This window comes from Ranitomeya variabilis, chromosome 2, assembly GCF_051348905.1.
Source record: "Ranitomeya variabilis isolate aRanVar5 chromosome 2, aRanVar5.hap1, whole genome shotgun sequence".
Classification (NCBI taxonomy): Eukaryota; Metazoa; Chordata; class Amphibia; order Anura; family Dendrobatidae; genus Ranitomeya; species Ranitomeya variabilis.
The window spans coordinates 746,367,598-746,392,245 of NC_135233.1; positions in this window are offsets into that span (position 1 = coordinate 746,367,598).

Consider the following 24,648-nt stretch of genomic DNA (forward strand, 5'->3'; position numbering starts at 1 on the left):
CTCCATCAACACCTTGTCCGCATGCAAAGCTTCAAGAAAACTTGTGAGCAGCGATTGTTAAGTAGGCACGGAAGTGAGATAATTGCACTGACTGTGGTGTCATTGTCACTCACCATCTTTGTGGAGTCCTCAAAGTCTTGGACAACCAAACAAATGTCAGGCACCCATACCCACTCTTCAGTTGTTATGTGGGGAAGTTGACCACAACACAGTGGTGACTGGGCTTAACTTGACCAGAAGCTCTGGCAAATTGGTGTATATTTACAGAAACCGCTGAACAACTAAGCTGAGCACACTTGCCTAGCAAAGTACATGTGTAAGCTTGCCAAGCTTCAAATTCTTCACCCATTGTCACACACAACCATGCCTGGTTGGAAATTCAGTGGCAAAAACCACAGATCTGTCTGGTCTCTTATTCCTTTAAATAACCCTGCCATGGTGTGTGATTTGTCTCCTAGAAAAACTAGCTTCATCAGAGCCTGTTGCCACTTCACTGAGCAGTGCTGCAGAATTTCCAGCATCCGGCTGATGTGGACGACATGCTCTGAGATACCACATCGGAGATGGAGGATGAGGATGAGCAGGAGAGTGTGGAGGAAATGCTGTACAGGATGGAGGAAACTCTGATAGAAGTAGGACCAGCAATCTTTGGTGTTAGGAGCACATGGGTTATGCCGGGATGTGACTCGACCACAGCATTCATAATGTTTACCCAGTGTTCTATCAGGGAAACGTAGCATCCCTGGTCTCAAGAGCTTTTCTACTTGTCGGTCGTTAGTTGTAATGACAGTAAATGCAAAGGTAAGGGCACAGGTAATATTCCCGGACATCTGCTGATACAAGAGGGGGATGCCACACTGGGAGAAAAAGTGGCGGCTGGTGACCGAGTACCAAGGGACGGCTGTCGCAATGAGCCGTTGGAAATCCTCTGTGTCTATGAGCCTCAATGGCAAAATTTCCACATAAAGCATCCTGGAAATGTGCCTGTTTAGCATTTGGGCCTATGGGTTTGTGGCTGGAAACTTTCTTTTTCATTTCAATGCCTGCTGTAGGGAAAGCTGAATGCTGGGGCGGGATAAAGATTTTGAAGTTACTGATGATAGTAAGTCAGAATATGCAAGGATACATTCACAGCAGGAAGCATCGGTGTCAGTATTTTGGACAGGGGATTGGGAAACACCTGAAACAGAGAAAAAGGCAGTGATGTCTCCCAACAGTACCAATCTTGAACTCAGGCGTTTGGCCCACCGAGTCAAGTTTGTAGAGGACATGTGCCTCATCATGGTGGTGGTAGTTGGGCTCTTAGTAGTCTGCCCCTGCTAATCTGTGCATGGCACAGGTTGCAAATGGCTATTTTGTTTGTCTTATAATTCAACACCTTACTTTTTGATGGAAAAATTCAGGAGTGTTGGTGTTCTGCAGAACAGTTGCCCACCTTCTCCCTCTGGTCACCCCACTACCTCTTCTTGCCTGTTTCGGTGCTGCACACCTCACTCAGCATGCCAGATTCCCAGATTGGGTGGGTGACTGTTATGATCTTGTGGCCTAAGAGCAGCATGGGACGTACTCTGGAGAAGGTGGTACCTGTACTGACCGCAGACCCTGAACCTAACACCGCAACTAGAAGTAGCCGTGGAATGTACCTATCGCTCCCTAGACATCTCGACACAGCCGGAGGACTAATTACCCCTAGAGATAGAAAAGGGAAAACTATCTTGCCTCAGAGAAAATCCCCAAAGAACAGGCAGCCCCCCACAAATATTGACTGTGAGAGGAGAGGGAAAAAACATACAAAGACTGAAATGAGAATTTAGCAAAGGAGGCCACTTCTAGCTAAATAGAAAGGACAGGACAGAGTACTATGCGGTCAGTATTAAAACACTAGAAAATATCCACCACAGAAAATACAAAAACTCCACAGCTAACTAAAGACATGGAGGGTATATCTGCATCTCCAGAGATACCAGCTTGGCTAAACAAATCCTTATACAGACCAAGCTGGACAAGACAAAACATGCAAAATAACTGAACAATAAGACCACAGCATGTGGACAGCAAAATCAAGGCCAGAACTTATCTTTGTTGAAAAGAACTGCAAAGTAGAAGAGACCAGGCAGGGATGTGAATCCTCCAGGAACAATGGACAACTGGCACTGACTAAAGGGTGAAGCAAGACTAAATAGCCCTGTCCAAATTGCAAAAAGTGAAAACACCTGATAAATGCTGTGATTCAGAGACAGCAGCGCTACCACTTACAACCACCGGAGGGAGCCCAAGAGCAGAATTCACAACATCTGACTTCGTCATCCACCACCTTGTCTTCCACCTCCACACTCTGGTTTTCCTGACTTTGTGACTTAAAAACATAAACAACAAGACTTAGCTGCAACTGTGTCTCATCAACATCTTCATCATTATCCCAATTTTTCCATTCCCCAACATCATATTCTTGTGGCCATGGCTGCTCTAAGATTTGTGCATCACCAAACAGCATGTCCTCCTGTCTCTCTTGAAGCATGCACATTGAGAGTTCACATTCAATAAATTATGTTTTAAAGAGCTCCTCAGAGTATCGTAGTGTGGGATGACTAGTTTACTGGGACTCAAAATGATGGGAGAAGAAAAGATCAGGGTGAGGATTAAGTGATCCAGACTGTAGGCTGGTGAGACTGGACCATGTGGAAGCTTTATCTGCTATCCAACCAATGACCAGTTTGCACTGCTCTGGATTTAGAAGTGGTGTACAGTGCCTCCCTGCATTCAATGGATGCAAGGAAATAAAATGGATGACACACGGATCATGCATGTGCCATCTGATTTTTGAGCACACATCTCAAAGTAAGAACAAATTTTCTTCAGCCAAGTACAGTAATTTCACAGCCAGAATGCTCAGAACAGATACAGCTCTTGCAAAAATTAAGAGGCCACCACATCAAAACCCTGTTATGGGCATCCAAATCTCCAGACCAGAACCCCATTGAAAACCTCTGGAATGTAATTAAGAGGATGATGGATAGTCACAAGGCATCACACAAAGAAGAACTTCTTAAATTTTTGCTCCAGAAGCAGTGTGAAAGACTGGTGCATGAAAGCTGTGATTAAAAATCATGGTTATTCCACAAGACCCCCCAAGGAACTTATCTAGATGTGTGGTGAGAACTTTGAATGCCCAAGTGCTTCACAGAAGTTTATAATGCAGAGTCGTGAAAATAAAAAATATTTTTTTTCCACAAAAAATTTTTTTTAGCCCCCAAGATTTTATTTTCAGAAGGGTAACAAGAGAAATTGGACTCCAAAAGTTGTTGTCCAATTTGTCCTGAGTATGGTGGTACCCCATGTGTGGGGACCACTGTTTGGGCGCATGGCAAAGCTCGGAGGGGAAGGAGCGCCGTTTTGGAATGCAGACTTTGATAGAATGGTCTGTGGGTGCTATGTTGCGTTTGCAGAGCCCTTGATGTACCTAAACAGTAAACCCCCCCCAAAAGTGACCCCATTTTGCAAACTAGACCCCCCAAGGAACTTATCTAGATGTGTGGTGAGAACTTTGAATGCCCAAGTGCTTCACAGACATTTATAATGCAGAGTCGTGAAAAAAAAATATATTTTTTTCCACAAAAAAGATATTTTAGCCCCCAAGTTTTTATTTTCACAAAGGTAACAGCAGAAATCGGACCACAATGGTTGTTGTCCAATTTATCCCGAGTACGCTGATGCCCCACATGTGGGGGTAAACCACTGTTTGGGCGCATGGCAGAGCTCAGAAGGGAGGGACCACCATTTGACTTTTTTGAGCGCAAAATTGGGTGTCGTGTTTGGAGACCTCCTGATGTACCTAAACAGGGGAAATGCCCAATTCTAACTCCAACCCTAACCCCAACAAACCGCTAACCCTAATTGCAACCCGATCCATAATCCTAATCACAACTCTAACAATAATCACAACCCTAACCCCAAAACAACCCTAATCTCAACCCTAACCATAACCCTAATCAAAACCTTAAATCCAACACACCCCTAATCCTAATCTCAACCCTAACCTCAAACCTAACCCCAATCCCAATACACCCCTAACCCTAATTCCAACCCTAACCTTAACCCTAATCCCAAACCTAACCCTAATCCCAAACGTAATCCTAATGCCAACCCTAATCCAAATCCTAACCCTAATCCCAACTCTAACCCTAAATTTAGCTGCAACCCTAGCCCTAATTTTAGCCTCAACCCTAACCCTAACTTTAGCCCCAACCCTAACCCTAGCCCTAACCCTAAATTTAGCCCAAACCCTAACCCTAATCCTAAATTTAGCCCCAACCCTAACCCTAACCCTAAATTTAGCCCCAACCCTAACCCTAACCTAAATTTAGCCCCAACCCTATCCCTAACCCTAAATTTAGCCCCAACCCTAACCCTAAATTTAGCCCCAACCCTAACCCTAACCCTAAATTTAGCCCTAACCCTAACTCTAAATTTAGCTCCAACCCTTACCTTAACCCTAACCCTAAATTTAGCCCCAATCCTAACCCTAACCCTAAATTTAGCCCCAACTCCTCTAGCTGCCAGCCAGCAGATCATGGCGGGTGCACTGCACATGTGCCCGACATCTTCTTACCGGATGAAGAAGCCGGCGGGCAGGAGGGGACGCAGGAGGACCCAGGGACACCGGTAAGTATAACAGGGTCCCCGAATCCCCCTATTTCTCTGTCCTCTGATGTGCGATCACATCAGAGGACAGAGAATGACACACCGCTTTTTTTTTAAACAGTTAATTACTGGCGATAGCAAAACAGGGTTCGGTAAAAACCGACCCTGATCATGTTCTTTGGGGTCTCAGCTACCCCCGGCAGCCGAGACCCCAAAGACCTTCCGGGTGCCGGCAGGCGCACTGCGCATGCGCCTGCCATTTTTTGGCTGGAACAAGATGGCGGGGCCCATCAGGAGCCACGAGGAGCACTGGAGGAGACAGGTGAGTATCGGGGCAATCGGGGACCCCATTTCTCTGTCCTCTGATGTGCGATCACATCGGAGGACAGAGAAATTAAATGGGAAATCGCATTTTGTTTTGTTTTTTGCGACCGCCGGTAAACGGTTAATAACCGGCGATCGCAACCCGGGGGTTGGTAAACCCCCCCGAATCATGTTCTCTGGGGTCTCGGCTACCCCCGGTAACTGAGACCCCAGAGAAAATCTGACTCTGGGGGGCGCTATTCACTTTTTTCACAGCAACGTTAATTAACGGCGCTGTGGTTTAAGTATCCGTTACTGCCACCGTTAAAAGGTGTATCGGCGGTCATTAAGGGGTTACAGGAGTGACAGTAAAACATTCCAAACCAAAAACAAATTGCATTTTATAAGAAAAAAAAGTTAAGAAACATTTTTTCCTGTATAATGACATGTATATAAGGGAACATTTAAAAAATAATTAAAAAAAAGTAATAATTTAAATAAACCAAAATTGTTTTCTTTTGTTAAATAAAGAAAATTTCAGTGTAATTTATGAAGGAAGCAAGAGCTGCCAAAAATATGGGACTCAGATACACTCTGTACAGTATTAGTCATAAAGAAGGGACTCATACGTATTTTGTTTAAATTGGCATTGGTAGTCCTAGATTTATAAAGGCTATGCCCTTTTGAGGGATATATATCAAGGAAACATACTCCAGACCATGGAATAATTTATGGGTGAGAAATATAATACAGATAAGGGTATGCGTACATATTGAGTAAAATTTCTGTACCATTTCTGCATCTCTTGGCAGGAAAATTGCAGCTGCAAAAATGCACATTTTTCATGCTTTTTGCCTGCATTATTGCCTGTGTTTTTGATTGATGTGAGAGAAGTCAATGGTGAAAAACACACAGTAAAAATGGCACAGCGAATTGACATGCTGCAGATTGCCATATTTTCTGGACTATAAGACGCACAGGACCAAAAGACACACTCCTAAGTTTTAAAGGAGGAAAGTAGAAAAAAAATTGAAGCAAAAAAATGTGGTCAATTTTATAGTAATATCCCTCATCCTGGTATGCATGGCCCCCTAATCCTTAAACTGGTATACATGGCCCCCTCATCCCTATCCTGGTATGCATGGCCCCCTCATCCCTACCCTGGTATGCATGACTCAATCATCCCTATCCTGGTATGCATGGCCACCTCATCCCTACCCTGGTATGCATGACTCCATCATCCCTATCCTAGTATGTATGGCCCCTTCATCCCTATCCTGGTATGTATGGCCCCCTCATCCCCATCCTGGTATGCATGGCCCCCTCATCCCCATCCTGGTATTCACAGCCCCCTCATCCCCATCCTGGTATGCACGGTTCCCCTCATCCACAGCTTAGTATGCATCACCCCCTCATCCCCATCAATGTATTTAAGGCCCTTTATCCCTGTTCTGGTATGCATGGCCTCCTCATCCATTTCCTGGTATGCATAGCCCCCTCATCCCTATCATGGTATGCAGGGCCCCTATATCCATCCTGGTATGCATTGCTTCATCCTTACCCTGATATGACTGGCCCCCATCCTGGTATGATTGGCCCTCATCCTCATCATTCTATTATTGGCCTCCATCCCCATCGTAGTATGCATGGCCCCATCAGAAAAGCATAAAAAAAAAATTATATCGACCTTCCTGCGCTCCCTCGCAGCGCCTTGTTAAAATGCCAGCAGCTTATTTATGCACATGGCAAGGAAATCATGTGCTAGTTACAAGCCAATGAGGGCTGCCAGAATACTCACTGCTCTCCACACCGACACTATGTGCGTGGATAGCAGCGAATATTTATTGCTCTTTAATAGAGGTTATAGTGTTAGATGCAGCCGCAGGCTTCCTGCAGCTGCCAGGCATTCATGTGTGTCCACTACTAAAGTGAATGAATATTCACTTCATTTCACACCTATGGAAGTGGAGAACAGTGAATATTCATTACCTTAAGTAGTGGGCACTCGCGAGCACCCTGCAGCTACAGGAGGCTGCTGTGGCTAACAGCGTGTCCACTAGTGTTGAGCGATACCTTCCGATACTTGAAAGTATCCGGATCGGATAGTATCGGCCGATACCCAAAAAATATCGGATATCGCCGATACCGATACCCGATACCAATACAAGTCAATGGGACACAAGTATCGGAAGCTATCCTGGATGGTTCCCAGGGTCTGAAGGAGAGGAAACTCTCCTTCAGGCCCTGGGATCCATATTCATGTAAAAAATAAAGAATTAAAATAAAAAATATGGGTATACTCACCCGTCCAGTGGCCTCCTCAATGAGGAGTTTAGGACCTGCGATGATGTCGCGGCTTGTGATTGGTCACGTGAGCGGTCACATGAGCGGCACGCGACCAAACACAAGCCGCGACGTTATCGAGGGTCCTAAACTCCTCATTCTTAGGAACGGAGGCTGCCGGTTACAATCGGTAAGGTCCAGGGGCCACCGGATGGGTGAGTATATCCATATTTTTTATTTTAATTCTTTATTTTTTACATTAATATGGATCCCAGGGCCTGAAGGAGAGTCTCCTCTCCTTCAGACCCTGGGAACCATACACTGGGAACTTCCGATTCCGATTTCCGATACCACAAAAGTATCGGAACTCGGTATCGGAATTCTGATACCACAAGTATCGGCCGATACCCGATACTTGCGGTATCGGAATGCTCAACACTATTGTCCACTGTTAAAGAGAAATGAATACTCACTGCCCTCCACGCTTATGGGTGTGGAATGCAGTGAATATTCATTTCTCTTTAGCAGTGGGCACAAGAGTTTGTCAAAGCTGCTGGCTCCTGCTTCCTGTGTCCCACTGCTCCACAGCTGCCACTCCCCCACCTCTCCATCCACAACCAGAGCAGGTACATCCGGACTATAACATGCATCCCCCATTTTCCTTCACATTTTTGGAGGAAAAAACTATGTCTTATAGTCTAAAAAATATGGTATTTTCTGCACCAAACCTGAAAGTCAAAAATACTCAATGTGGCATGACACTTCAGGTTCATCATTCACTTTATTGGCATCAGGTTTTGTGACAAATCTGCGCAGAAAAAAGTGACAAAAATGTGTCAAATCTGCAATATGTGCACACAGCCAAAATTTTTAACTATTTTTTTAAGTGTTATATACCAATTAAGTATACCCAAGAATATGTAATACTCTATGGATAAGCAATATAATACCAATACATTTTTAACTAATGTTTTGAGGCTTATATAGCAACTAAATGTACCCAAGAAGAGGTAATACCCTATGGGTGAGCAATATGATACCAATAAATTTGTAACAATTTTTTTGAGGGGTATATACCCCAAAAATGTACTCCAGACCATGGAATAGCCTATAGGCGAGAATTATAATACGGATACATTTTCTAACAAGTTTTTGGAGGCTTATATAACTGAGCAATATAATACTGATACATTTTGAAAATAAGCTTTGAGACGGTTATATAATGACGAAATATACTCTAGACCATGGAATAGTCTATGGATGAGAAATATAATAACAATAAAATATTTTTGACACTTATACAGTAAATAAATTTACCCAACAAATGTAATACCCTATGGATGAGCAATATAATGTGAATAAATTTTGAAGAAGCGTTTTCAGGGTTAATATACCAAGGAAATGTACTCTTGACAATGGCTATATGTGCCAAGCTCCATACAGCCAACACTTCCCTGTCTCCACCATGATGACAACTCTCCATCTCTTCCTACTCCTCTCTCTTCCTCCTCATTTCCATCTTCAGCCCATCCACATAGGAGAGATGGGAGGAAGGTTGTGTGGCTACTAACCTCTGTTGCGCTAGCCACCAGCTCCTGTTCCTCCTCTTCCTTATTTTCCACCTCCTCATTGTTACCCATCAATCACTGAACAGATGAAATGAGGCTGGGCTGGCTACAATCTCTCTCTGTCATGTCTTCCTCCATCAACACCTTGTCCGCATGCAAAGCTTCAAGAAAACTTGTGAGCAGCGATTGTTAAGTAGGCACGGAAGTGAGATAATTGCACTGACTGTGGTGTCATTGTCACTCACCATCTTTGTGGAGTCCTCAAAGTCTTGGACAACCAAACAAATGTCAGGCACCCATACCCACTCTTCAGTTGTTATGTGGGGAAGTTGACCACAACACAGTGGTGACTGGGCTTAACTTGACCAGAAGCTCTGGCAAATTGGTGTATATTTACAGAAACCGCTGAACAACTAAGCTGAGCACACTTGCCTAGCAAAGTACATGTGTAAGCTTGCCAAGCTTCAAATTCTTCACCCATTGTCACACACAACCATGCCTGGTTGGAAATTCAGTGGCAAAAACCACAGATCTGTCTGGTCTCTTATTCCTTTAAATAACCCTGCCATGGTGTGTGATTTGTCTCCTAGAAAAACTAGCTTCATCAGAGCCTGTTGCCACTTCACTGAGCAGTGCTGCAGAATTTCCAGCATCCGGCTGATGTGGACGACATGCTCTGAGATACCACATCGGAGATGGAGGATGAGGATGAGCAGGAGAGTGTGGAGGAAATGCTGTACAGGATGGAGGAAACTCTGATAGAAGTAGGACCAGCAATCTTTGGTGTTAGGAGCACATGGGTTATGCCGGGATGTGACTCGACCACAGCATTCATAATGTTTACCCAGTGTTCTATCAGGGAAACGTAGCATCCCTGGTCTCAAGAGCTTTTCTACTTGTCGGTCGTTAGTTGTAATGACAGTAAATGCAAAGGTAAGGGCACAGGTAATATTCCCGGACATCTGCTGATACAAGAGGGGGATGCCACACTGGGAGAAAAAGTGGCGGCTGGTGACCGAGTACCAAGGGACGGCTGTCGCAATGAGCCGTTGGAAATCCTCTGTGTCTATGAGCCTCAATGGCAAAATTTCCACATAAAGCATCCTGGAAATGTGCCTGTTTAGCATTTGGGCCTATGGGTTTGTGGCTGGAAACTTTCTTTTTCATTTCAATGCCTGCTGTAGGGAAAGCTGAATGCTGGGGCGGGATAAAGATTTTGAAGTTACTGATGATAGTAAGTCAGAATATGCAAGGATACATTCACAGCAGGAAGCATCGGTGTCAGTATTTTGGACAGGGGATTGGGAAACACCTGAAACAGAGAAAAAGGCAGTGATGTCTCCCAACAGTACCAATCTTGAACTCAGGCGTTTGGCCCACCGAGTCAAGTTTGTAGAGGACATGTGCCTCATCATGGTGGTGGTAGTTGGGCTCTTAGTAGTCTGCCCCTGCTAATCTGTGCATGGCACAGGTTGCAAATGGCTATTTTGTTTGTCTTATAATTCAACACCTTACTTTTTGATGGAAAAATTCAGGAGTGTTGGTGTTCTGCAGAACAGTTGCCCACCTTCTCCCTCTGGTCACCCCACTACCTCTTCTTGCCTGTTTCGGTGCTGCACACCTCACTCAGCATGCCAGATTCCCAGATTGGGTGGGTGACTGTTATGATCTTGTGGCCTAAGAGCAGCATGGGACGTACTCTGGAGAAGGTGGTACCTGTACTGACCGCAGACCGTGAACCTAACACCGCAACTAGAAGTAGCCGTGGAATGTACCTATCGCTCCCTAGACATCTCGACACAGCCGGAGGACTAATTACCCCTAGAGATAGAAAAGGGAAAACTATCTTGCCTCAGAGAAAATCCCCAAAGAACAGGCAGCCCCCCACAAATATTGACTGTGAGAGGAGAGGGAAAAAACATACAAAGACTGAAATGAGAATTTAGCAAAGGAGGCCACTTCTAGCTAAATAGAAAGGACAGGACAGAGTACTATGCGGTCAGTATTAAAACACTAGAAAATATCCACCACAGAAAATACAAAAACTCCACAGCTAACTAAAGACATGGAGGGTATATCTGCATCTCCAGAGATACCAGCTTGGCTAAACAAATCCTTATACAGACCAAGCTGGACAAGACAAAACATGCAAAATAACTGAACAATAAGACCACAGCATGTGGACAGCAAAATCAAGGCCAGAACTTATCTTTGTTGAAAAGAACTGCAAAGCAGAAGAGACCAGGCAGGGATGTGAATCCTCCAGGAACAATGGACAACTGGCACTGACTAAAGGGTGAAGCAAGACTAAATAGCCCTGTCCAAATTGCAAAAAGTGAAAACACCTGATAAATGCTGTGATTCAGAGACAGCAGCGCTACCACTTACAACCACCGGAGGGAGCCCAAGAGCAGAATTCACAACATCTGACTTCGTCATCCACCACCTTGTCTTCCACCTCCACACTCTGGTTTTCCTGACTTTGTGACTTAAAAACATAAACAACAAGACTTAGCTGCAACTGTGTCTCATCAACATCTTCATCATTATCCCAATTTTTCCATTCCCCAACATCATATTCTTGTGGCCATGGCTGCTCTAAGATTTGTGCATCACCAAACAGCATGTCCTCCTGTCTCTCTTGAAGCATGCACATTGAGAGTTCACATTCAATAAATTATGTTTTAAAGAGCTCCTCAGAGTATCGTAGTGTGGGATGACTAGTTTACTGGGACTCAAAATGATGGGAGAAGAAAAGATCAGGGTGAGGATTAAGTGATCCAGACTGTAGGCTGGTGAGACTGGACCATGTGGAAGCTTTATCTGCTATCCAACCAATGACCAGTTTGCACTGCTCTGGATTTAGAAGTGGTGTACAGTGCCTCCCTGCATTCAATGGATGCAAGGAAATAAAATGGATGACACACGGATCATGCATGTGCCATCTGATTTTTGAGCACACATCTCAAAGTAAGAACAAATTTTCTTCAGCCAAGTACAGTAATTTCACAGCCAGAATGCTCAGAACAGATACAGCTCTTGCAAAAATTAAGAGGCCACCACATCAAAACCCTGTTATGGGCATCCAAATCTCCAGACCAGAACCCCATTGAAAACCTCTGGAATGTAATTAAGAGGATGATGGATAGTCACAAGGCATCACACAAAGAAGAACTTCTTAAATTTTTGCTCCAGAAGCAGTGTGAAAGACTGGTGCATGAAAGCTGTGATTAAAAATCATGGTTATTCCACAAGACCCCCCAAGGAACTTATCTAGATGTGTGGTGAGAACTTTGAATGCCCAAGTGCTTCACAGAAGTTTATAATGCAGAGTCGTGAAAATAAAAAATATTTTTTTTCCACAAAAAATTTTTTTTAGCCCCCAAGATTTTATTTTCAGAAGGGTAACAAGAGAAATTGGACTCCAAAAGTTGTTGTCCAATTTGTCCTGAGTATGGTGGTACCCCATGTGTGGGGACCACTGTTTGGGCGCATGGCAAAGCTCGGAGGGGAAGGAGCGCCGTTTTGGAATGCAGACTTTGATAGAATGGTCTGTGGGTGCTATGTTGCGTTTGCAGAGCCCTTGATGTACCTAAACAGTAAACCCCCCCCAAAAGTGACCCCATTTTGCAAACTAGACCCCCCAAGGAACTTATCTAGATGTGTGGTGAGAACTTTGAATGCCCAAGTGCTTCACAGACATTTATAATGCAGAGTCGTGAAAAAAAAATATATTTTTTTCCACAAAAAAGATATTTTAGCCCCCAAGTTTTTATTTTCACAAAGGTAACAGCAGAAATCGGACCACAATGGTTGTTGTCCAATTTATCCCGAGTACGCTGATGCCCCACATGTGGGGGTAAACCACTGTTTGGGCGCATGGCAGAGCTCAGAAGGGAGGGACCACCATTTGACTTTTTTGAGCGCAAAATTGGGTGTCGTGTTTGGAGACCTCCTGATGTACCTAAACAGGGGAAATGCCCAATTCTAACTCCAACCCTAACCCCAACAAACCGCTAACCCTAATTGCAACCCGATCCATAATCCTAATCACAACTCTAACAATAATCACAACCCTAACCCCAAAACAACCCTAATCTCAACCCTAACCATAACCCTAATCAAAACCTTAAATCCAACACACCCCTAATCCTAATCTCAACCCTAACCTCAAACCTAACCCCAATCCCAATACACCCCTAACCCTAATTCCAACCCTAACCTTAACCCTAATCCCAAACCTAACCCTAATCCCAAACGTAATCCTAATGCCAACCCTAATCCAAATCCTAACCCTAATCCCAACTCTAACCCTAAATTTAGCTGCAACCCTAGCCCTAATTTTAGCCTCAACCCTAACCCTAACTTTAGCCCCAACCCTAACCCTAGCCCTAACCCTAAATTTAGCCCAAACCCTAACCCTAATCCTAAATTTAGCCCCAACCCTAACCCTAACCCTAAATTTAGCCCCAACCCTAACCCTAACCTAAATTTAGCCCCAACCCTATCCCTAACCCTAAATTTAGCCCCAACCCTAACCCTAAATTTAGCCCCAACCCTAAACCTAACCCTAAATTTAGCCCTAACCCTAACTCTAAATTTAGCTCCAACCCTTACCTTAACCCTAACCCTAAATTTAGCCCCAATCCTAACCCTAACCCTAAATTTAGCCCCAACTCCTCTAGCTGCCAGCCAGCAGATCATGGCGGGTGCACTGCACATGTGCCCGACATCTTCTTACCGGATGAAGAAGCCGGCGGGCAGGAGGGGACGCAGGAGGACCCAGGGACACCGGTAAGTATAACAGGGTCCCCGAATCCCCCTATTTCTCTGTCCTCTGATGTGCGATCACATCAGAGGACAGAGAATGACACACCGCTTTTTTTTTAAACAGTTAATTACTGGCGATAGCAAAACAGGGTTCGGTAAAAACCGACCCTGATCATGTTCTTTGGGGTCTCAGCTACCCCCGGCAGCCGAGACCCCAAAGATCTTCCGGGTGCCGGCAGGCGCACTGCGCATGCGCCTGCCATTTTTTGGCTGGAACAAGATGGCGGGGCCCATCAGGAGCCACGAGGAGCACTGGAGGAGACAGGTGAGTATCGGGGCAATCGGGGACCCCATTTCTCTGTCCTCTGATGTGCGATCACATCGGAGGACAGAGAAATTAAATGGGAAATCGCATTTTGTTTTGTTTTTTGCGACCGCCGGTAAACGGTTAATAACCGGCGATCGCAACCCGGGGGTTGGTAAACCCCCCCGAATCATGTTCTCTGGGGTCTCGGCTACCCCCGGTAACTGAGACCCCAGAGAAAATCTGACTCTGGGGGGCGCTATTCACTTTTTTCACAGCAACGTTAATTAACGGCGCTGTGGTTTAAGTATCCGTTACTGCCACCGTTAAAAGGTGTATCGGCGGTCATTAAGGGGTTACAGGAGTGACAGTAAAACATTCCAAACCAAAAACAAATTGCATTTTATAAGAAAAAAAAGTTAAGAAACATTTTTTCCTGTATAATGACATGTATATAAGGGAACATTTAAAAAATAATTAAAAAAAAGTAATAATTTAAATAAACCAAAATTGTTTTCTTTTGTTAAATAAAGAAAATTTCAGTGTAATTTATGAAGGAAGCAAGAGCTGCCAAAAATATGGGACTCAGATACACTCTGTACAGTATTAGTCATAAAGAAGGGACTCATACGTATTTTGTTTAAATTGGCATTGGTAGTCCTAGATTTATAAAGGCTATGCCCTTTTGAGGGATATATATCAAGGAAACATACTCCAGGCCATGGAATAATTTATGGGTGAGAAATATAATACAGATAAGGGTATGCGTACATATTGAGTAAAATTTCTGTACCATTTCTGCATCTCTTGGCAGGAAAATTGCAGCTGCAAAAATGCACATTTTTCATGCTTTTTGCCTGCATTATTGCCTGTGTTTTTGATTGATGTGAGAGAAGTCAATGGTGAAAAACACACAGTAAAAATGGCACAGCGAATTGACATGCTGCAGATTGCCATATTTTCTGGACTATAAGACGCACAGGACCAAAAGACACACTCCTAAGTTTTAAAGGAGGAAAGTAGAAAAAAAATTGAAGCAAAAAAATGTGGTCAATTTTATAGTAATATCCCTCATCCTGGTATGCATGGCCCCCTAATCCTTAAACTGGTATACATGGCCCCCTCATCCCTATCCTGGTATGCATGGCCCCCTCATCCCTACCCTGGTATGCATGACTCAATCATCCCTATCCTGGTATGCATGGCCACCTCATCCCTACCCTGGTATGCATGACTCCATCATCCCTATCCTAGTATGTATGGCCCCTTCATCCCTATCCTGGTATGTATGGCCCCCTCATCCCCATCCTGGTATGCATGGCCCCCTCATCCCCATCCTGGTATTCACAGCCCCCTCATCCCCATCCTGGTATGCACGGTTCCCCTCATCCACAGCTTAGTATGCATCACCCCCTCATCCCCATCAATGTATTTAAGGCCCTTTATCCCTGTTCTGGTATGCATGGCCTCCTCATCCATTTCCTGGTATGCATAGCCCCCTCATCCCTATCATGGTATGCAGGGCCCCTATATCCATCCTGGTATGCATTGCTTCATCCTTACCCTGATATGACTGGCCCCCATCCTGGTATGATTGGCCCTCATCCTCATCATTCTATTATTGGCCTCCATCCCCATCCTAGTATGCATGGCCCCATCAGAAAAGCATAAAAAAATTATATCTATCTTCCTGCGCTCCCTTGCAGCGCCTTGTTCAAATGTCAGCAGCTGATTTATGCACATGGCAAGGATATCATGTGCTAGTTACAAGCCAATGACAGCTGCCAGAATACTCACTGCTCTCCACACCGACACTATGTGCGTGGAGAGCAGTGAGTATTTATTGCTCTTTAATAGAGGGTATAGTGTTAGAAGCAGCCGCAGGCTTCCTGCAGCTGCCAGGCGTTCATGTGTGTCCCCTACTAAAGTGAATGAATATTCACTGCATTTCACACCTATAGAAGTGGAGAACAGTGAATATTCATTACCTTAAGTAGTTGGCACTCGTGAGCACCCTGCAGCTACAGGAAGCTGCTGTGGTAACAGCGTGTCCACTGTTAAAGAGAAATGAATACTCACTGCCCTCCACGCTCATGGGTGTGGAATGCAGTGAATATTCATTTCTCTTTAGCAGTGGGCACAAGAGTTTGTCAAAGCTGCTGGCTCCTGCTTCCTGTGTCCCACTGCTCCACAGCTGCCACTCCCCCACCTCTCCATCCACAACCAGAGCAGGTACATCCGGACTATGACACGCACCCCCCATTTTCCTTCACATTTTTGGAGGAAAAAACTATGTCTTATAGTCTAAAAAATATGGTATTTTCTGCACCAAACCTGAAAGTCAAAAATACTCAATGTGGCATGACACTTCAGGTTCATCATTCACTTTATTGGCATCAGGTTTTGTGACAAATCTGCGCAGAAAGAAGTGACAAAAACATGCCAAATCTGCAATATGTGCACACAGCCAAAATTTGTAACTATTTTTTTAAGTGTTATATACCAATTAAGTATACCCAAGAATATGTAATACTCTATGGATAAGCAATATAATACCAATACATTTTTAACTATTGTTTTGAGGCTTTTATAGCAACTAAATGTACCCAAGAAGAGGTAATACCCTATGGGTGAGCAATATGATACCAATAAATTTGTAACAATTTTTTTGAGGGTTATATACCCCAAAAATGTACTCCAGACCATGGAATAGCCTATAGGCGAGAATTATAATACGGATAAATTTTCTAACAAGTTTTTGGAGGCTTATATAACTGAGCAATATAATACTGATACATTTTGAAAATAAGCTTTGAGACGGTTATATAATGACGAAATATACTCTAGACCATGGAATAGTCTATGGATGAGAAATATAATAGCAATAAAATATTTTTGACACTTATATAGTAAATAAATTTACCCAACAAATGTAATACCCTATGGATGAGCAATATAATGTGAATACATTTTGAAGAAGCATTTTCAGGGTTAATATACCAAGGAAATGTACTCTAGACAATGGCTATATGTGCCAAGCTCCATGCAGCCAACACTTCCCTGTCTCCACCATGATGACAACTCTCCATCTCTTCCTACTCCTCTCTCTTCCTCCTCATTTCCATCTTCAGCCCATCCACATAGGAGAGATGGGAGGAAGGTTGTGTGGCTACTAACCTCTGTTGCGCTAGCCACCAGCTCCTGTTCCTCCTCTTTCTTAGTTTCCACCTCCTCATTGTTACCCATCAATCGCTGAACAGATGAAATGAGGCTGGGCTGGCTACAATCTCTCTCTGTTATGTCTTCCTCCATCCCCACCTTGTCCGCATGCAAAGCTTCAAGAAAACTTGTGAGCAGTGATTGTTAAGTAGGCACAGAAGTGAGATAATTGCACTGACTGTGGTGTCATTGTCACTCACCATCTTTGTTTAGTCCTCAAAGTCTTGGACAACCAAACAAATTTCAGGCACCCATGCCCACTCTTCAGTTGTTATGTGGGGAAGTTGACCACAACACAGTGGTGACTGGGCTTAACTTGACCAGAAGCTCTGGCAAATTGGTGTATATTTACAGAAACCGCTGAACAACCATGCTGAGCACACTTGCCTAGCAAAGTACATGTGCAAGCTTGCCAAGCTTCAAATGCTTCACCCATTATCACACAAAACCATGCCTGGTTGGAGATTCAGTGGCAAAAACCACAGATCTGTCTGGTCTCTTATTCCTTTAAATAACCCTGCCATGGTGTGTGATTTGTCTCCTAGAAAAACTAGCTTCATCAGAGCCTGTTGCCGCTTCGCTTAGCAGTGCTGCAGAATTTCCAGCATCCGGCTGATGTGGACGACATGCTCTGAGATACCACATCGGAGATGGAGGATGAGGATGAGCAGGAGAGTGTGGAGGAAATGCTGTACAGGATGGAGGAAACTCTGATAGAAGTAGGACCAGCAATCTTTGGTGTTAGGAGCACATGGGTTATGCCGGGATGTGACTCGACCCCAGCCTTCATAATGTTCACTGTTGTAATTTACCTTTTGGCTCCCTCTAGTGGTTACTAGTGATTTGACTCTGGGTATGTCATTCATCCCTTGTATGCTCACCTGGGTCGTTAGGTCAGGGGTGTTGCTATATAAGCTCCCTGGACCTTCAGTTCAAAGCCTGGCAACGTTGATATCAGAGCTATCTGTAGTGCTCTTGTCTACTGATCCTGGTTCCTGTGTTGATTAAGCTAAGTCCGCTTTCTTGCTTTTTGCTATTTTGTTTTTGTTTGCATTTCTGTCCAGCTTGTATATAATCTGTATCCTGACCTTGCTGGAAGCTCTAGGGTGGCTGGTGTTCTCCCCCCGGGCCGTTAGACGGTTCGGGGGTTCTTGAATCTCCAGTGTGGATTTTTGATAGGGTTTTTGTTGACCATATAAGTTATCTTACTACATTCTGCTATTAGTAAGTGGGCCTCTCTTTGCTAAACCTAGTTCATCCCTGTGTTTGTCATTTCCTCTTACCTCACCGTTATTATTTGTGGGGGGCTTGTATCCTACTTTTGGGGTCCTTTCTCTGGAGGCAAGAGAGGTCTTTGTTTTCCTCTTCTAGGGGTAGTTAGCTCTCCGGCTGGCGCGAGACATATAGCGACCAACGTAGGCATGTTCCCCGGCTGCTGGTATTTGTGGTGCTAGGATTAATTATATGGTCAGCCCAGTTACCACTGCCCTATGAGCTGGATTTTTGTACTTCGCAGACTTGCTGATATTTCTGAGACCCTCGCCATTGGGGTCATAACAGTTTGCCAGGCCAGTATTAAATGTTAAATGCATTGCAGAAGCGGGATTATAAGAAAGAAAGTTCTGAGTTTTTTTTTCTCTCTCTCATTTTTTTTTCTTTTCCCCTTTACCTCTGAGTGGCTTGTGATTGCTGCAGACATGAATGTCCAAACCTTGATTACAAGTGTGGACCAGCTTGCTGCTCGTGTGCAGGGCATACAAGATTATGTTATCAGAAGTCCTATGTCAGAACCTAAGATACCGATTCCTGAACCGTTTTCCGGAGACCGATTTAAATTTAGAAATTTCAGGAATAATTGTAAATTGTTTTTGTCCCTGAAACCCTGTTCATCTGGAGACTCCGCTCAGCAAGTAAAAATTGTTATTTCTTTTTTACGGGGCGACCCTCAGGATTGGGCTTTCTCGCTGGCGCCAGGAGATCCGGCATTGGCTGATATTGATGCGTTTTTTCTGGCGCTCGGTTTGCTTTATGAGGAACCCAATCTTGAGATTCAGGCAGAAAAAGCCTTACTGGCTATGTCTCAGGGCCAGGACGAGGCTGAAGTGTATTGCCAAAAATTTCGGAAATGGTCCGTGCTGACCCAGTGGAACGAGTGTGCATTGGCTGCAAATTTTAGAAATGGCCTTTCTGAAGCCATTAAGAATGTGATGGTGGGTTTTCCCATTCCCACAGGTCTGAATGATTCCATGGCCCTGGCAATTCAAATTGACCGGCGGTTGCGGGAGCGCAAAACCGCAAATTCCCTCATGGTGTTGTCTGAACAGGCACCTGATTTAATGCAATGTGATAGAATCCTGACTAGAAGTGAGCGGAAAATTCATAGACGCCAGAATGGCTTGTGTTACTACTGTGGTGATTCTACACATGTTATCTCAGCATGCTCTAAACGTCTTACTAAGGTTGTTAGTCCGGTCGCCATTGGTAATTTGCAACCTAAATTTATTCTATCTGTAACTTTGATTTGCTCACTGTCATCGTATCCTGTCATGGCGTTTGTGGACTCAGGTGCTGCCCTGAGCCTTATGGATCTGTCATTTGCCAAGCGCTGCGGATTTGTTCTTGAGCCATTGGAAAATCCTATCCCTCTTAGGGGTATTGATTCTACGCCATTGGCAAAAAATAAACCGCAGTTTTGGACACAGGTTACCATGTGCATGACTCCCGAACATCGGGAGGTGATACGTTTTCTTGTTCTGCATAAAATGCATGATTTGGTTGTTTTGGGTTTGCCATGGTTACAGACCCATAATCCAGTCTTGGACTGGAAGGCTATGTCAGTGTCTAGTTGGGGCTGCCATGGAATTCATGGAGATTCCCTGCCCTTGTCTATTGCTTCTTCTACGCCTTCGGAAGTTCCGGCGTATTTGTCTGATTATCAGGATGTCTTCAGCGAGTCTAAGTCCAGTGCACTGCCTCCTCATAGAGAATGTGACTGTGCAATTGATCTGATTCCTGGCAGTAAGTTTCCTAAGGGGAGACTGTTTAATCTGTCGGTACCTGAACATACTGCGATGCGTTCATATATCAAGGAGTCTCTTGAGAAGGGGCATATCAGTCCTTCTTCTTCCCCTCTTGGTGCAGGATTCTTTTTTGTGGCCAAAAAGGACGGATCTTTGAGGCCTTGTATTGACTATCGGCTTTTAAATAAGATCACTGTCAAATTTCAGTATCCTTTGCCGCTGTTGTCAGATTTGTTTGCCCGGATTAAAGGTGCCAAGTGGTTCACCAAGATAGACCTTTGTGGTGCGTACAACCTTGTGCGCATTAGGCAGGGCGATGAATGGAAAACCGCATTCAATACGCCCGAAGGTCATTTTGAGTACTTGGTGATGCCATTTGGGCTCTCTAATGCACCTTCAGTTTTTCAGTCCTTCATGCATGACATTTTCCGGAAGTATCTGGATAAATTTTTGATTGTTTATCTGGATGATATTCTGGTTTTTTCTGATGATTGGGACTCGCATGTGGAGCAGGTCAGGATGGTTTTTGAGATTTTGCGTGAAAATTCTTTGTTTGTAAAAGGCTCAAAGTGTCTCTTTGGTGTACAGAAGGTTCCCTTTTTGGGGTTCATTTTTTCCCCTTCTGCTGTGGAGATGGATCCAGTCAAGGTCCAAGCTATTCATGATTGGACTCAACCCTCGTCAGTTAAGAGTCTTCAGAAGTTCTTGGGTTTTGCTAACTTCTACCGTCGTTTTATCGCAAATTTCTCTAGCGTTGTTAAACCGCTGACGGATATGACCAAGAAAGGCTCTGATGTAGCTAACTGGGCTCCTGCTGCTGTGGAGGCTTTCCAGGAGTTGAAACGCCGGTTTACCTCGGCGCCTGTTTTGTGCCAGCCTGACGTCTCACTTCCCTTTCAGGTTGAGGTGGATGCTTCGGAGATTGGGGCAGGGGCCGTTTTGTCGCAGAGAGGCCCTGGTTGCTCTCCTATGAGACCTTGTGCCTTTTTCTCTAGGAAGTTTTCGCCGGCAGAGCGAAATTATGATGTGGGCAATCGGGAGTTGTTGGCCATGAAGTGGGCATTTGAGGAGTGGCGTCATTGGCTCGAGGGTGCTAAGCATCGTGTGGTGGTCTTGACTGATCACAAAAATCTGATGTATCTCGAGTCTGCTAAACGCCTTAATCCTAGACAGGCCCGCTGGTCATTGTTTTTCTCCCGTTTTGACTTTGTGGTCTCGTATTTACCAGGTTCTAAGAATGTGAAGGCCGATGCTCTGTCTAGGAGCTTTGTGCCTGATGCTCCTGGAGTCGCTGAACCTGTGGGTATTCTTAAGGAAGGAGTTATCTTGTCAGCTATTTCTCCAGATCTGCGACGTGTGTTGCAGAGATTTCAGGCTGGTAGGCCTGACTCTTGTCCACCTGACAGATTGTTTGTGCCTGCTAAATGGACCAGCAGAGTCATTTCCGAGGTTCATTCCTCAGTGTTGGCAGGGCACCCGGGAATTTTTGGCACCAGAGATCTGGTGGCCAGGTCCTTTTGGTGGCCTTCCTTGTCAAGGGATGTGCGGTCATTTGTGCAGTCCTGTGGTACTTGTGCTCGAGCTAAGCCTTGCTGTTCTCGTGCCAGCGGGTTGCTCTTGCCCTTGCCTGTCCCGAAGAGACCTTGGACACACATCTCTATGGATTTCATTTCGGATCTTCCGGTGTCTCAGGGCATGTCTGTCATCTGGGTGATATGTGATCGTTTCTCCAAGATGGTCCATCTGGTTCCTTTGCCTAAGCTGCCTTCCTCTTCTGATCTGGTTCCTGTGTTCTTCCAGAACGTGGTTCGTTTGCATGGCATTCCTGAGAATATTGTGTCGGACAGAGGATCCCAGTTTGTTTCCAGGTTCTGGCGATCCTTTTGTGGTAGGATGGGCATTGATTTGTCGTTTTCGTCCGCTTTTCATCCACAGACTAACGGACAAACGGAACGAACTAATCAGACTCTGGAGGCGTATTTGAGGTGTTTTGTCTCTTCTGATCAGGATGATTGGGTGACCTTCTTGCCGTTGGCTGAATTTGCCCTTAATAACCGGGCTAGTTCTGCCACCTTGGTTTCGCCATTTTTCTGCAACTCTGGTTTCCATCCTCGTTTTTCCTCGGGACATGTGGAGCCTTCTGACTGTCCTGGAGTGGATTCTGTGGTGGATAGGTTGCAGCGGATCTGGAATCATGTGGTGGACAACCTGAAGTTGTCACAGGAGAAGGCTCAGCGTTTTGCCAACCGCCGCCGCGGTGTGGGTCCCCGACTTCGTGTTGGGGATTTGGTATGGCTGTCTTCTCGATTTGTTCCTATGAAGGTCTCCTCTCCCAAATTTAAGCCTCGATTCATTGGTCCTTACAAGATATTGGAGATCCTTAATCCTGTATCCTTTCGCCTGGATCTTCCGGTGTCGTTTGCCATTCACAACGTATTTCATAGGTCCTTGTTGCGGCGGTACGTTGTGCCTGTGGTTCCTTCTGCTGAGCCTCCTGCTCCGGTGTTGGTTGAGGGCGAGTTGGAGTACGTGGTGGAGAAGATCTTAGATTCTCGTCTCTCCAGGCGGAGGCTTCAGTACCTGGTCAAGTGGAAGGGCTATGGTCAGGAGGATAATTCCTGGGTGGTCGCCTCTGATGTGCATGCGGCCGATTTAGTTCGTGCCTTTCACGCCGCTCATCCTGATCGCCCTGGTGGTCTTGGTGAGGGTTCGGTGACCCCTCACTAAGGGGGGGGTACTGTTGTAATTTACCTTTTGGCTCCCTCTAGTGGTTACTAGTGATTTGACTCTGGGTATGTCATTCATCCCTTGTATGCTCACCTGGGTCGTTAGGTCAGGGGTGTTGCTATATAAGCTCCCTGGACCTTCAGTTCAATGCCTGGCAACGTTGATATCAGAGCTATCTGTAGTGCTCTTGTCTACTGATCCTGGTTCCTGTGTTGATTAAGCTAAGTCCGCTTTCTTGCTTTTTGCTATTTTGTTTTTGTTTGCATTTCTGTCCAGCTTGTATATAATCTGTATCCTGACCTTGCTGGAAGCTCTAGGGTGGCTGGTGTTCTCCCCCCGGGCCGTTAGACGGTTCGGGGGTTCTTGAATCTCCAGTGTGGATTTTTGATAGGGTTTTTGTTGACCATATAAGTTATCTTACTACATTCTGCTATTAGTAAGTGGGCCTCTCTTTGCTAAACCTAGTTCATCCCTGTGTTTGTCATTTCCTCTTACCTCACCGTTATTATTTGTGGGGGGCTTGTATCCTACTTTTGGGGTCCTTTCTCTGGAGGCAAGAGAGGTCTTTGTTTTCCTCTTCTAGGGGTAGTTAGCTCTCCGGCTGGCGCGAGACATATAGCGACCAACGTAGGCATGTTCCCCGGCTGCTGGTATTTGTGGTGCTAGGATTAGTTATATGGTCAGCCCAGTTACCACTGCCCTATGAGCTGGATTTTTGTACTTCGCAGACTTGCTGATATTTCTGAGACCCTCGCCATTGGGGTCATAACAGTTCACCCAGTGTTCTATCAAGGAAACGTAGCATCCCTGGTCTCAAGAGCTTTTCTACTTGTCAGTCGTTAGTTGAAAATGACAGTAAATGCAATGGTAAGGGCACAGGTAATATTCCCGGACATCTGCTGATACAAGAGGGGGATGCCACACTGGGAGAAAAAGTGGCGGCTGGTGACCGAGTACCAAGCAATGAGCTGTTGGAAATCCTCTGTGTCTATGAGCCTCAATGGCAACATTTCCACATAAAGCAGCCTGGAAATGTGCCTGTTTAGCATTTGGGCCTATGGGTGGGTGGCTGGAAATTTTCTTTTTCATTTCAATGCCTGCTGTAGGGAAAACTTAATGCTGGGGTGGGATAAAGATTTTGAAGTTACTGATGATAGTAAGTCAGAATATCCAAGGATACGTTCAGAGCAGGAAGCATCAGTGTCAGTATTTTGGAAAGGGGATTGGGAAACACCTGGAACAGAGAAAAAGGCAGTGATGTCTCCCAACAGTACCAATCTTGAACTCAGTCCAAGACTGTTAAACACCTTACTTTTTGATGGAAAAATTCAGGAGTGTTGGTGTTCTGCAGAACAGTTGCCCACCTTCTACCTCTGGTCACCCCACTACCTCTTCTTGCCTGTTTCGGTGCTGCACACCTCACTCAGCATGCCAGATTCCCAGATTGGGTGGGTGACTTCGTCATCCACCACCTCGTCTTCCACCTCCACACTCTGGTCCTCCTGACTTTGTGACTTAAAAACAAAAACAACAAGACTTAGCTGCAACTGTGTCTCATCAACATCTTCATCATTATCCCAATTTTTCCATTCCCCAACATCATATTCTTGTGACCATGGCTGCTCTAAGATTTGTGCATCACCAAACAGCATGTCCTCCTGTCTCTCTTGAAGCATGCACATTGAGAGTTCACATTCAATAAATTATGTTTTAAAGAGATCCTCAGAGTATCTTAGTGTGGGATGACTAGTCTACTGGGACTCAAAATGATGGGAGAAGAAAAGATCAGGGTGAGGATTAAGTGATCCAGACT